The 14677-nt window shown below is 39.5% G+C and overlaps 1 protein-coding gene across 7 annotated transcripts in view; it reads right to left on the reverse strand.

The window, feature by feature from the left end:
• LOC121603565 (transcription factor kayak) overlaps positions 1-13630 on the reverse strand; it is a 58188-nt gene extending 44558 nt beyond the window's left edge. The window contains exons 1-3 of one of the 7 annotated variants that reach the window (XM_041932507.1): positions 13429-13630; positions 7913-8052; positions 7205-7242 (exon numbers count right to left, since the gene is read on the reverse strand). The gene's annotated coding sequence lies outside the window, so the exon portion shown is untranslated. The other 6 variants (XM_041932488.1, XM_041932527.1, XM_041932497.1 and 3 more) reach the window with 6 other exon arrangements.
• Positions 13631-14677: the final 1047 nt, after the last annotated feature.

Genomic DNA, 14677 nt, shown 5'->3' on the forward strand with positions numbered 1-14677 from the left:
TGTTAGTATTGGTTTGAAAAATAATTATACCTTGATTATTTTTTTTTTAATATTAGTGATGCAATAATATAAAATTGTAGGCAAACAGGACAAATATGGCTTGTTAGACAGTTAATGTATTTCCAACCCAAAAACCAATTATTCCAATCAGTATAAAGTATTCTTACTTTATTCTGTTTTTACTGTTTATGTATGGATTGAAAATTATCTCATTGACATAAGCATAAGGTATGAATAATTTAAAAAACTAAAAAAATAAAGAAGATATTTCCCGTTATGATACTCTGCCGCGTGGACATAATGGGCACATACCAACAAAACGTAAAGACAAAAAACATTAGAGCAATATGGGCCACAACAAAAGCGCTTAGGTAAACTTATATTTTTTTTAGGTTTTGCGCACGCGTCTTAAAACGTTCTCTTCCAATCTGTTGTTTACCCCTTAGACAGTCCCACGATATTTAACTTCCCATAAAACACCGCCCAAGTCTCACACTAGCAAATCACCAAGCGAGAGTTTCATCTCTGAACGGGAATGAACTGATCTAAAAATCTAAAGTCCAGCATTTTTTTTTTAATATCCATTCCCCATAAAAAAATAATGTATCATTCGATATCATCGGATGTTTTGAAACTGTACCTTTGGTTTTACTGTGTGGACAAATACAACACCATAACCTCATCGCCATATGCCAAGCGCCATATGCTAATAGCAGCTCATATTGCCAGTTCATTTTGCCCGACGTAAAGCATTTGAACTTTTTTATATGAATACAAAGCTGTATTCAATCTTCCTGCTATCTCCAGACATATCGTATAAATAAACCTTATCTTTAAAAATGGTTAAACATTCTTCTTCTTCTTTGGCGCAACAACCGCTGTCAGTCAAGGCCTGCCAGCACCCACTAGTGAAGTGAGCTTGGCTTTCAGTGACTTATTGTTACCATAGAAGGATAGTCAGTTCTGCGTATGGGAGCACGGTCTATTCGGGACTTGAACCCATGACGGGCATGTTGTTACGTGGTACAAGTTGACGACTGTACCACCAGACCGGCTCAAACATTACCAGTCGTTAAAAATTAGCCAACGTCTTTAAAAATTGCTCGAATTCGGCATCGCGAACGCATCGAGTTCATGTATTGAGTTTAACAGTTCGTTGAACAAACGATCATGAAGCGCGCATACAATACTAATTAACAGTCGTTTTATTATACTGCTCGATTTCCCCCCTGTGATTGCCTATATGCGATATTGAGCAGTCGATAACTGTTTTGACGATCGTTTGTTTCAACAGGAATGAACAACATGTCAACTCAGTTAAACCAAAATGAACATTAAACGACTGTTGCAATGTGTCAATTTATTCGCGACACTAGCTATTTTTAAAGTATTGTTCAAATTTATTTCATTATTCTATAATTAAAAGTATAATTATTTTTCTACCACCAAGGATCTGCGCCACGGGGACGGGCTTGCCTGTCTCCTATTCAACCTGGCGCTAGAGAGGGTCATCCGCGACTCGGGGGTGGAAACTACGGGAACCATCTTTTATAAGTTAACCCACATCCTGGCATACGCTGATGATATAGACATCATAAGTCTGCGGCTCTCCTATGTAGCAGAAGCCTACCAACCCAAATAGCATTGGAGCGTTATGTTTCGCGATTTTTGTATGGAGGCGTTACTGCTCGCTTCCTGCTCATAACACTGCTCGATAGCATTCCTTAGTGAGTAGTAACCGTGTAACATTCTATGTAAGCTCAATGAAAGCTCAAAGCTCAAGAGTTACTTAGCGAGTGCTCGAACCACAGTATAACGATATGGATTCTGTGTTCGGATGTAATCAAAAACACACACACTTTTTTTAAATTTTGATGCACATTGTCCAGTACAACGAAAAAATATATTTTCTATTATTGTGCTTTAATTATTACATTATAAAATTTTACAAACAAAATAATTGGTATTATTGCTGTTTTCCTATAATTGTTGCATCCAAGTATGGTTCAAAATTGATAATATTAAATAATTTTTTTAAGTAAGTTATTAAGTAAACTAATTGTATCCTTTAATCATTTGAGGATTGCTAAAAGAAGGGCAATAGTGTGATAATTCAAAACATAGCGAAGCAAGAGCAATACCGTTTCTTCATGATCCCATCCCGCAAAAAATATAAGCGCTATTCTGGGGATGATACAAAAGTGGTATTGGCTGAAAAATTATCGAGGAAAATGTGCATTTAGTATTTATAAAAATGTTTTAAGGACAATTATGTCATGTCTGATAAGTTGATTTATGATTCCTTATGAAAAAATTTAGCACTTTGACAATCGTTGTACTCGTAAACAGGAACAGCGTGGAATCGTCGTTCTCGTTACAACAACAGGGTTTTATCAATGTTCTTATTTGTTTTAAATAAGATGCAAAATACCTCTAAACTAGATAAAAGAGAAAACAACTGATTTATGTGAAATTAAAACGAACGAATAGCAGGGCAAATATTAACGAGGGAAAAATGTATGCTATTTTATTACATCCAAAACTTTGTTTTCCATGTATTAGGTTGATGACAGTCGCATGCAAAATTTTAAATAAATTCATTGCAACCAGACTTAAGTGTATCTTTTTTTTTAGTGTATCTTTTTTTTTTTTTGGCTCAACAACCGTTGCCGGTCAAGGCCTGCCTGTACCACACTACTTATGGGATTGGCTTTCAGTGACTTATTGATCCCCCCATAGCAGGATAGTCAGTCCTACGTATGGCGGCACGGTCCATTTGGGGCTTGAACCCATGACGGGCATGTTATTGAGTCGTACGAGTTGACGACTGTACTACGAGACCGGCTGTGTATCTTATCGGTATAAATTTCGTATGCGACCTTCATATCGATAGTCTTATTGTGGTGTTAAAATAATGTTAATATTACATAATGGTTGTATTAAAAAAATTAACAACAATTTCATGAGATTATCTTAACCCGCACTAACAAAACGTTAATTGCACTTTGAGTAGTAGTATCCCATTAGTTAGCAAACAAAATTTGACACCTCTATCAGTCAAACTCTAACCATGATGGCCAAAACAGTGAATCAAAAGCGTGCGCGATCAAAGAATGGCACCCCGTAGCGTAAAAAATGGACTCCGTGCGGAAGTTTGTGGACGTCGTATATACCCGTTTCGGCATTTTGGTTGCCAACATCTTGGTACAATTAGGCAACAATCAAAGCATTGAAAGAAAGCCCTGGTTCATTTTTGAGGTTTACAAAGAAGCTGAAATGAAGACAGAGGGACAAGTGGCTACATTACTACGTTAGCTGGACCGGGAGATCGATGCAACCCACCAAACAGTAAAATAATACCTGAGAAACATGAATAAACAGATCAGGAATTAGAAACTCCATCCACTGGCTTCGCAGTGGCAAACAATTACGCGAAAACTCAATGCAATCATTTCAGGTAAATTTCGACAGAATATCGAAATGTCACCCTAGTCTGCGAACTGGTCCAACATTCGTCACCTGTGTCCCATCGATTTTTTTTTCTTCATCAACGTGATGCAAAAACTCTACTCTAACAATTTTGTAGCGAAAGACTAGCGAAAAAGGAGGAATTGATGAAAATCGAAGGTAGAACTTAAATCATGCATGTCTTTGTCCACCATGATGAACATTCCTGATAACTGATGAAAGGCAAAGTCTTGATTTATTTGTGCAAGTTAGCTTAAATAATGACCTTTCCACTACTTTTTTTTGCAGCCAGCCGAAAATGGCATATTTTTTCATGCAAAAGTTACGGGGATATTGACCTCGAGTTCAAACATACTGAACGGTTATGGCACACTAAAAGATCTTCAGTAATTTGTGCACGAATCATTTGTTCCCATCTTTCAAAATCAGTCAAATCCTTTCGCGGGCCGGATTGAATGTTACGGTGGGCCGCATTTGGCCCGCGGGCCGGACTTTGCCGACCGCTAAGTTAGACCATTTCGCTTTGCTATGAATTCTAAGTCAGAATGTATGGGGTACGCGGTACGGGTAAGCAGAACATAGGGGCGAGGGTACAAATAAACGCATCACAACACCAATGTTTGGATGAGACGGTGATGGTGTGAAACGCTTCTTGCTTAAAGCTCTTACGGAAACAGTGTGAAAGCCAACAACAACAACAGAGAATAACGCATCGCGTAGAAAAAACACACCGTTCGTGGGTATGTGAGGGGGGGAGACAACGGGAAAAGCTTAATTCTCTCTCAGCGATGCTGCTTGGGAAGTGATCGAGTAGGGGGCAGAGAGCCTCGGATTACAGATAAACAAGGCATAAACCAAACTGATGGTGGCAACTTCAGCGCACCTACCAATAAATAATCAGAACCTACGAAGGCGTGACGTGCAGATAGGTGAACGCACTTTTGAAGTCGCACCACTAGTGTTGGGTCAAGTAGCTCTTTTGCAAGAGCGGAGCGCACCGCACTCGCTCTCTAAAGTGTGCGGTGCGCTTGAGGTAGCTCCGTACAGAGCGCTGCAGACAGGAGCGATTGTGCGATGCGCTCCCAGGAGTAAAGTTTCGCACCTCACGGAGCGCTGCATACAGGAGCGATTGTGCGATGCGCTCCCAGGAGCGAAGTTTCGCACCTCAGGGGGCGCTGCACGCAGGAGCGATTGTGCGATGCGCAGGAGCGAAGGTTCGCAATTGACGGTTCGCGCTTTCAAGCGCACATCTTCTAACTCATTGTTTCAACTAGTGTTGGGTAAAATAGCACAATTAAGTGTGCTGTGCGTACACTCACGCACATCTCAGTGTGCAGTGCACATTTCACACTGTGCGCGCTCTCCCCACTGTGCGCGCTCTCCGCACTGTGCGCGCACTCCGCACTGTGCGCGCACTTCGCACTGTGCGCACACTTCGCACAGTGCGCGCACTTCGCACTTTTCGCACGGTGCGCGCACTTTTTATTTTGACAAACCGCCTTTTAGCATTAGCATCAGTTAGCATTAGCGACTCCGATCCGTTGGTGCAACGAGTTCAAGTCGGGGCGAATCGAAGGTCCATAAATCGCTTGCACACATTCATACCACACACATGCCCATCGCCCCCCCCCCCCCCTCTCGCCCTGTCCCACGTCCCCTTCTCTTTAGTTAATTACAAAATTTGACTAGGGCTCTGAGTGAAAATTGTAATTTTTGCATTAAAACATGCCCTGCTATCGCAAGCCTGCGACACGAATAGCAGTTTTCGCGTGAAACCAGCTGTCTGTTTTATTGCACAATCGCAAATCAGTGGCTCCGAGTACAAGCACAGACACGTTTCATCTCAGCCAAATTCAAGAGAAACCTCAACCCACAGCGTCGTTTACCTACGACCTTTACAGTTCATAGTTGTTTTAAAGAGACGCGTGCTTGGTGTCAGTCGATTTTTCCTGATAATTTCTCCGGCTACGGACCGCTGTGTTGATATTGTGTTTCGGGGCCTTTAAATTTTTGTCTGGATGTGTTGTATGCTTGTGGTTGTGTAACGGGTTTTCGATGGTGGTCAAGCGCAGCGTTCTGTGCATTCGATTCTCGCAGAAAATAACTCCGCGTAGTTTCGGTGTGCTCGTGCACCGGCCATCCACACTGACAACGAATTATGTTTCTCGCTCTACCTCTCTCTCTTCTCGCTTATGCCTTGGGCCAACGATGATTAAATTGTATTGCTGCGCTGAACGCTGAAACACACGCGCACAGCTGAAATCGGAATCGGAGAGCGCGCACAGTGCGAAATGTGCACTGCACACTGAGATGTGCTTGAGTGTACGCACAGCACACTTAATTGTGCTATTTTACCCAACATTAGTTGAAACAATGAGCTAGAAGATGTGCACTTGAAAGCGCGAACCATGAATTGCGAACCTTCGCTATTTCGCTCCTGGGAGCGCATCACACAATCGCTCCTGCGTGCAGCGCTCAGTTAAGTGCGAAATTTCGCTCCTGGGAGCGCATCGCACAATCGCTCCTGTGTGCAGCGCTCCGTGAGATGCGAAACTTCGCTCCTGGGAGCGCATCGCACAATCGCTCCTGTGTGTAGCGCTCTGTGCGGAGCTACCTCTTTTTCCTGTGAAAAGTGTGAGAGCGCGCACAATAAGAAGAGAGGAGCGATTGAGATACCTCTTTCGCTCTTGACCAAACACTACGTACCACAATTCACCTATCTTGGGTCAAAGGTCAGCAACGACAATAGTATGGAAGCTGAGTAGCGCGCAAGGATGCTGGCTGCCAATCGGTCATTCTACAGCCTGAAAAATCAGTTCACCTCAAAGAATCTGTCGCGACGGATGAAGCTGGGACTATATAGTACCTATATAGTACCGGTACTCACATACGTCTCTGAGACATGGACACTGTCCAAACTCTCTTAGCCGCGTTCGAGTGGAAGATGCTCAGAAGGATACTTGGCCCCGTATGTGTGGAAGGACAATGGAGGAGCCGCTATAATGACGAGCTATACGAGATGTACGGCGACCTCACTGTCGTACAGCGTATCGAGCTCGCCAGGCGCCGTTGGGCTGACCATGTTGTACGCATGGAAACGGACGACCCAGCCCGTTAAGTCTTTATAGGCTGTCCACAAGGACAGAGGAGGCGTGGTAGGCCCAAATTGAGGTAGCAAGATGGCGTGGAGGCGTCCGCCATTAAAGCCAGGATAACGGACTGGTAAACGAAGGCGCGAGACCGTGATGGTTTCGGACACTCCTGAGGAAGGCCAAGACCACAAAGCGGTTATAGCGCCGGATAAGTTAGTAAGTTTAATTAAAATGCTTCTTTTTATAAGATAACTTAATGGTTTTTTTTTATTTATTTTTATAGAGACTTTGAGCCGTTTGGCCTCATTCGCCTCTTATAACTCAATGATGAATGTTTTTGAGTTTAATAACTTTAATGCTCAATGAATAGTACAACTGACACTTAAAGATCGCCAAATTATCTTGACTATGGTGGCAGCAGTTCAATGTATATGACATTAGAAGAATATTTGGAGCTAGCAAACTTAAGAAACAGATTCTATGAATATAAGAGTATAAATTCACAGATTCATAGAATCTATAAATATGAGATAGAAATAATCATAAAAATAACGATTAAACCGAAACAAAAACTACATAGAGTGTGTATAACCTACCCCGGTAGAATGTTATAGAAGTAATGAATATAAATAGATTTTTTTTACCGTTTGACAGTCCCACGATTCTCAAAAAATGCACTCACCTATAATGAAATAATGGCAGAAAATAAGTTTTTTTCCGTTTTGCAAATCGTTGCTTTTCACAGAAGATGATGAGCTAAATATGTCATTACAGGGTTTCGAAACATATAAGGGAATAGTTCAATCACTTAAGGGAATGTTGCAAATCGGTAAGAAAATGTTAAATGCAAGCTGTGGAAGTTTGCAATCATATAGGGGAGTGTTGCAATCGATTAGGGGAATTTTGCAAGCGTACTGTGTAGCTGTCGTCAGACGGTGGGTGAAGGTGTAAAAAGCTTCGAATTGATACCGATGATGTTTTCTTTAAACATCATTTGGAGTTGTTTTCGTATGGGATTCAGCTCTACACATTATAAACTCAATAGATCCTGCTGCGGAGCCATAATTAAACATGATAAGTTAGTAAAATTGTAAAAAAAAATATTATGAGGTATTTACAGTGGCACACTCAGTCTGATGACAGCTCCACAGCACGCTTGCAAAGTTCCCCAAATCGATTGCTACACTCCCCTATATAGAGGACTCCTAGGAAACTTCCACAGCTTGCTTGCAATATTCCCCCACCGATTTGCAACATTCCCTTAAGTGATTGAACTATTCCCTTATATGATTCGAAATCCTGTATTATTATTTTATCTCCCTCGCACAGGCGACGATTGAATCGTAACGTACAGGGTGTCCACTCTAACCAGGTTTCCCGATTTTTCCCGGATTTTTTTCGGGGTTGGCCCGGTCCACTCTACTTCGTATGGAGGTCGTCGATACTTCAATTCCAAATTATTATGTCATAAAACGATTTCAAAACTCGTTACCTAGAGAAAGATAAATACATAAAGCCGGGCATTACGGGGAAGATGAACATTTGTCATAAATTCTGGATAAAAGCATTAGTGCATAATACAACAAGTATCCAATCTGGAGGTATTACAACACTTTTGAGGACCATTTTTGGCATGATTTCTATCATATTGGTACAAACAAATCTTCATTCGTGCGCTCCTTTGTGGATCTAATTTGATCACTATGGGTGTTAAGTTCTATAAACACGCATTGTTTATATATTTGAAACTTGTATTACATGAATGAGTTGTCGGGATTATTGAGCAAACAACTGATGAAAAAACCACAATTGAAGCTTTAAAAATATTGTTTTTTGGTGATTTAGCATCATGATCATGTGTAAGGACTATACACTATGGTGAAGATATTTTGCATCTGATATCAATTGTTGATTAACAGATTTTAAACAAGGATAACCGGAAGTCATCGACAAACCAGCCACTGGAGAAATCATTAAAATCTGCAAAGAACACAATTCCGGGAAAAATAGCAACCATGCATTATGCAGTTACTCGCACCGGGATTTTCTTGATTTTGGAATACTTTCTTGATTATGTTTTACGGGAAGCGTACTTTATGTGATAAGAAGTGGATTCTATGGCACGGAGAATTTTTTGAACAGACTTGTAGGGGAACTGGGGGTAGTTTTGACACCTTAAGATTTTCCCCTGATTGCAATACTTTTGTCAATGTAAAGTTACTAGTAGACATCGAAAAAGCTTTTTTGATTCATTATGTACCATCTCACGAGAAACTACGGTTCCTGGATTGATTTTGATAACACTTTGATAAAAATAAAAAAAGTGTGTTTTTTGTTGCATCACAACTGCAGTACGGGTAAGATCGACACCATGATGGGGTAAAATCGACACCTTGTGGGGTGATTTCGACACATTGGTTTTAGATTTTAAAATAACAAACTCTGATGGCCTGCAGTTTTCATTGAAGTTCAACAAAGTATTTCGTATCAATTTTATAAAATAAAAAAATAACACAAAACATTATTGAAATATACGAAAGAAACGAACTTACAAGCAAGAACAAAAATTTCATTACAAATAGCATCGGACTAGACTCCATATAGTAGAAGCTGCGGCGATAGCATCTGGTTTACGGAATGAATGGTTAAGATTCCTTTAAAAACTAATCTGGCAGCTAGTATCTTCCAGTAATATTCTTCTTTTTTTTATAAAATCAAAGGGAGTTCAATTTTATTTTTCTCTGCCAACTCGAAAGCTAAAAGTCGAACATCGGTCAATGTGATTCCAAACCAGCGACTATTTTTTCTTCAGTTAAGCCTAAACCGGCCTAAAATAAGCTTATTATACGATCAAAGCCATAACAATGTTAATTTTAATAAGCCTAAACCATATATTAAGTACATGTTTTGAGTCCGAGTTTGGCAAAGGGAGGGAATGATAGATACATTCCTTAATTCAAAGCTCTTTGGTTTATTGACATCGCGAGTTTTAAAGCTTCTAAGGTATTTTTAATTGCGTGTTTGCTCAGCTTGATCATTACATTTGCCGTTCATAGTTACGGGACATCTGAAAATATAGATACGATATTTAAAAAAAGTTAACATGCTACAAATAAGCATTACACTGCTACCAAGAGGGTGTCGATTTTACCTTCTTTGGTCGTACAAGTTTTAGGGATATTTTATACTATATAGTTCAATATAAAAATTACGCCCTTTGATAGAGAACTAATCAATAGTGTTTATAAAACAATACTATTAACACGGAAACTATAATTTTGTTGTATAAGCGCCACAATTTCTTAAGTCCAAGGAGTAAAAACTATCATCGGCTGTCAATCAGAACCACCATGTGTTTATTTTGTTGTTTTTTGATAGTTGACAGATTTCTGATCAGTGAAATGTGACTCAAATATTCGAAACAGTTGACAAAAATAATTTGTACTAGTTTTTTTTTTTCTTCAAAAAGTTCTATGAATACAAAAACGGCAAGGTGTCGAACTTACCCGCAGTGTCGAACCAACCCTGACTTCCCCTATATGTTTACTCTAGCGTTCAAACATACGTTCTTGGTTTAATTTTTACCCATTCATTAAAACCCATTAAAACCCCATTCATTTGCATTAAAAAATCCACTATAATGGCTAGGTTATCAGAACGGTTGTTCTTCGATTCTCGGAAAAGACGAGGAAGGTAGCAATGCTCATCCATAGCGCTAGTGAATATAGATGGGTTAGTGCAAAACTCGTGAATACAAAGGAGCAACGATCGGACTGCAGAAGTGACACCAGCACATCGTGCGCGTAGGGGAAAGCGGGGCAAAATGGGCAAAATGTTAAGCAGTTTACTGAATATTCCTTTGAATATCATACAAAACAAAAATTTTCTTTCATTATTTTATGCCTCCACCCTTTATGTATTAAAATTGCCACCTGGAATGAAAATAACTTAAAAACATGAAAAAGCTGTAAAAATAAAGTTGTCGTGTTACAAGAACCTATTTTTTCACAGGTAAACAAACTGTTAAACGTCTAAACACTGGGGCAATATGGGCCACAACAACTGCGCTTAGGTAATGGTCTATGTTTTTGAGCACATTTCGTGAAATGTATTTTCGTTCTATCTTTTGTTTTGCTGGTCAGAAAAGCCCTTAAATTTATTCCAAAAATATGTTATCAAAATTAAAACAGTTTTTACACGTTTAAATCTACAAAATCGAATCTTTGGAAGCTGTGCCTGTTATCATTATTGAGGCGACAAATACAACACCATTGCCTCACCAGGCGCCGTATGTCAAAAGCATCTGCCCACTTTGCCCCAAGCGTAACTGCCCATTTTGCCCCATGTGAAGCATTTTTGTATTTTTCGTTATTTTAGTAAAAATACGCATTCAATCGCCTTGCTTTCTTCAGACAAATTGTATAGAAATACCATATCTTTAAAAACATATCATGTAAAACTTCAACGCTACCCTGTGACACTGGTTTAAGCTTATTTTCGAAGTGGCAAAAATTACATCAATATGCTGCTAAACCTTATTGTTGGCACGATGTGCACCTCGTACAGTTAAGCAGCCGTAATATTTACAAAACAACGAGCTGTCAAGGACAACGCGAATAATTCATAAAAGAAACCCCAGATGGCGCTGTTAGTTAGATAAGGACGAACAGATATCCCAAATGTGAGACAACTGGCTGAGTTGTAAAATAGGGCCAATAAGGAAAAAGTTCGACAAAGGTCGCTAAGCGAGGTTACTGAGGGTCAAGTAGATCAACTGGTGAGAAACAAAGCGCCTTTGAAGACGGCGCTTAGTTGCAAATTATTTAGGAAGAAAGACAGACCTATTTTTGAACTGATCGGTGGATCCCTGAATACGCGAGCGACAGTTGCAAAAATTCTGTAACAGCAACTCTAATAAACGAAAAGCTACACTCGTAACAACACTTATTTTGTATTTTTCTTGGTTATTTGTTATGTAAGGGTTATGAAACTTACATGGTGTTCATAGAACACTCTAATGAATACATTTTGAGCATTGGAAAGTATTTTTGTAGTGAAGTAATGCTTTAATAGAGGGTGCCCATTTTACCCCATTTGCCCATTTTGCGCCGCTTTCCCCTATCAGTTGTGGGACCTAAGTCAACCGGGCGGTATGAAGTTAGGGCGGTGGCAACGTTTATCCGATGCGATTTCATCGTTCGCTTCTGTCAAACGCTATTTCGGCTCATATTGCGAAAATTTGAATGATTTGAATGACGTGCGTCAAAACCATTTAAATTTTCGCAATATGAGCCGAGATAGCGTTTGACAGAAGCGTCCGATAAAATCGCATCGGATGAGCGTTGCCACCGCCCTAAAACCGCCCCCTACTTGCAAAATTACACGAAAATTAGTAAAATTTTAGCTGGAAATCACGAGATTCGACTTACGCGGAAATTCGAGATACGCGGTATTTTGCGGCCGTTTTCGGTCCCCATTAACCGTGTTTCTCGGGGACCGCCTGTAATTAAAAAGCAGTCGTAATTGTTTCTTTTAAAGTACAGTGCCTCCATCGAAAAATCAGACAAATGATGCATTGAAATGATGAAGTTCAATGAAGTTTTGACCGGTTTTCCGATCGTACCGGTCGAGTGCCCACTGTATTGGCTATCCCTATTTGAAACTTTATTTTTTTCATTACTTTTTTCATTGCACCAATTATGGACGAGTTTATACAGCGTTTGGACGAAAACATAAATTGTGACAAAACTAACTAATAAAAATTCATAAACAACGTGAAGGAGATAGACACACATTTTAGATACATTATTGGTTTTCATTTTGTAAATTGGACAGTTTTTTTTAAAGGTAATAGCGGTATTCCAATACATCTTCCATGTACCAATTGTTGTGCTATGTGTTCCAAATGTAGTGCTAGATGTATAGCAATTGTGTTAGTCCCAAATATGTGCTAAGATTGTTTGATCTAACAAAATTGATTTTTAAAACTTAGGTGAATGTATTTAAGGAATTGACAGTTAAAAAATTTTATAACTAGATGTTGAAAATCTATAAAATTAAAAAATTTTAGGGTAAGGTTGAGAATGCCAATTTTGTACGATTTTCTATGCGAAATGACACAAGTGTTTTTTGCTATCTGACAGCTACGAGCATGAGCAGGCATGAGCATAGCACAACTATTGGTAAGGCTAAGGCAGTTTTTCTTGCACCAATTGTTGTGCTGTTTTTCAACTCGATAAAATAATAATTTAACATTATCCATCGATCAAAAACTGTGCTGTTTCAGAGTTAAGGATTCATAATTCGATTTTTTAACATCAGTTGGCATAGGTTCTGCGCTCTAGTTTACGTGTAAATTGGGATTGAATGTTGGGCGGTTTTTTCGCTCATCGATAAGCTGTGGTTGAGTTTTGGACGGTGGTCATAATTATAGTGTTTATTTGATTAATTGACTTTGAATTATTTTGAAAGTTGTTAGAAAATAAGGAAATACAATGATTTACACGAATACATTGATATGAAACCGCAAATAACAACATTTTTTTCCTTGATTTCAATCTAATTGTCGAAAACACAATAATTGATACACCTACCCTATTTCTATGTCTACTAATGTATTTAGCTACCAACGAAACACGGATACCGAACACGTTTCAATTGGTTAAATCGAATGATTTTAATGGGCAAAATATATCAGCATCAAAGGATATTGAAGTTAATTAAATACATCAGGCCTCACAAATATGTTTAGGTAATATTTCACAAGTATCCATAAGTTATCATTAAGTTTCTTTGTTAAGCTGTCAGTTCAAGAAAACTGAAAAAGTTGTATCACGATGTGTTAATTTTCATCATCTGCATTACTAACGTTTTCAAAGCTACCGCAGTAAGGTATTTGATTAAACACCAACGATCACTATTACACCTTTCACAATTTCGGAGCTGATAAAAAGGAATATAGTACAGGCGAAAGAAAAAGACTTCTGAAATCTCATTAAAAACAGTATAGTCACACAAACGCACTGCGCATCATATCGCTTTCAACACACTTTTGTCTTATGAATTAAATGCATAGAGTCTAAAGTCTGCATAGAAACGAGGTTACGTAAAAAGCTGAGCCCAGCCCAAGATCTATGTTGAAACAAGGTCTGATTGGACGGCGCTCTGACAGCCATCGAACAAGACATCCCACTCAACCAAATGTACGCTAAAGGCCCGCGCTACTAGCAAAGAGAATGAAAAAGTGTGCGACTTTCAGGCGAGTGGCATGTAGAAGCAGGGGGAGACGGTTGGAAATACGTAGAATTACACGGTAGCGAGCGTGTTTTGGTTTCTACACAGTTACAGGTTTTGGTTCACGCACGCACTAGTGCAGCGAGTGTTCCTCTGTGCGCTCCCTTTCTTGCCACTTCACGAAATCGTCAGTTCAGCTCAAGCGTTCGCCGTGAAAAGCCGCGCGCTTGCTAGCGTAAGTCGTGAGCGATTGAATTTTCGCTAAATGTTGAAGCGTTGTGCACATTGAAATGTAGTTGCGCTTATCTTTCATCATTTGTAAAATGTGTGATTTGCGCTGCTTTATTTCAATGTTTTTTGCTGTGTTGAACATCAACAACGGAATTAACGCAGTTAGGTGGTTGAAATACCTCGATTTTTTATACAAAGAATGTGTGTGGTTTTCAGCAAAATTGTGTGAAGCTATGTATTGAAATGTGCTTGTATTTGCAATAAAAGTATAAAAGTATAATATAAACCAATTTTATGTGTTGCAGTTTGTGTTCTGATTCGGGTGCACCAGTCCGTGTGAAGAAACGGGAGCCGAAAGAAATGGGAAGGAAGGGGTATGATGAAACAGCGCGAGCGAGCGTTCTTTGCAGCGAGAGCGCCTCGTGTATTTTTAATGCAAGCAAGAGAGTGCATTCTCTCCGTGGTAGCGCTCCATCCGCCATTTTTAATATTCAGCACAAAACAACGGACTTCAGATCCGATCCTGGGGAGGACCCCCACTGCGTGTTTCTACCTACCCCTTACCAGAAAATTTCGTTCTCTTTGTCTGTAGGGCGGGTCAATTGAGGCAACATTTGGTCAATGGCAAAATTTATGAGTTTTTCTGTTTATTT

Source organism: Anopheles merus, chromosome X (assembly GCF_017562075.2).
Source record: "Anopheles merus strain MAF chromosome X, AmerM5.1, whole genome shotgun sequence".
NCBI classification, from domain to species: Eukaryota; Metazoa; Arthropoda; class Insecta; order Diptera; family Culicidae; genus Anopheles; species Anopheles merus.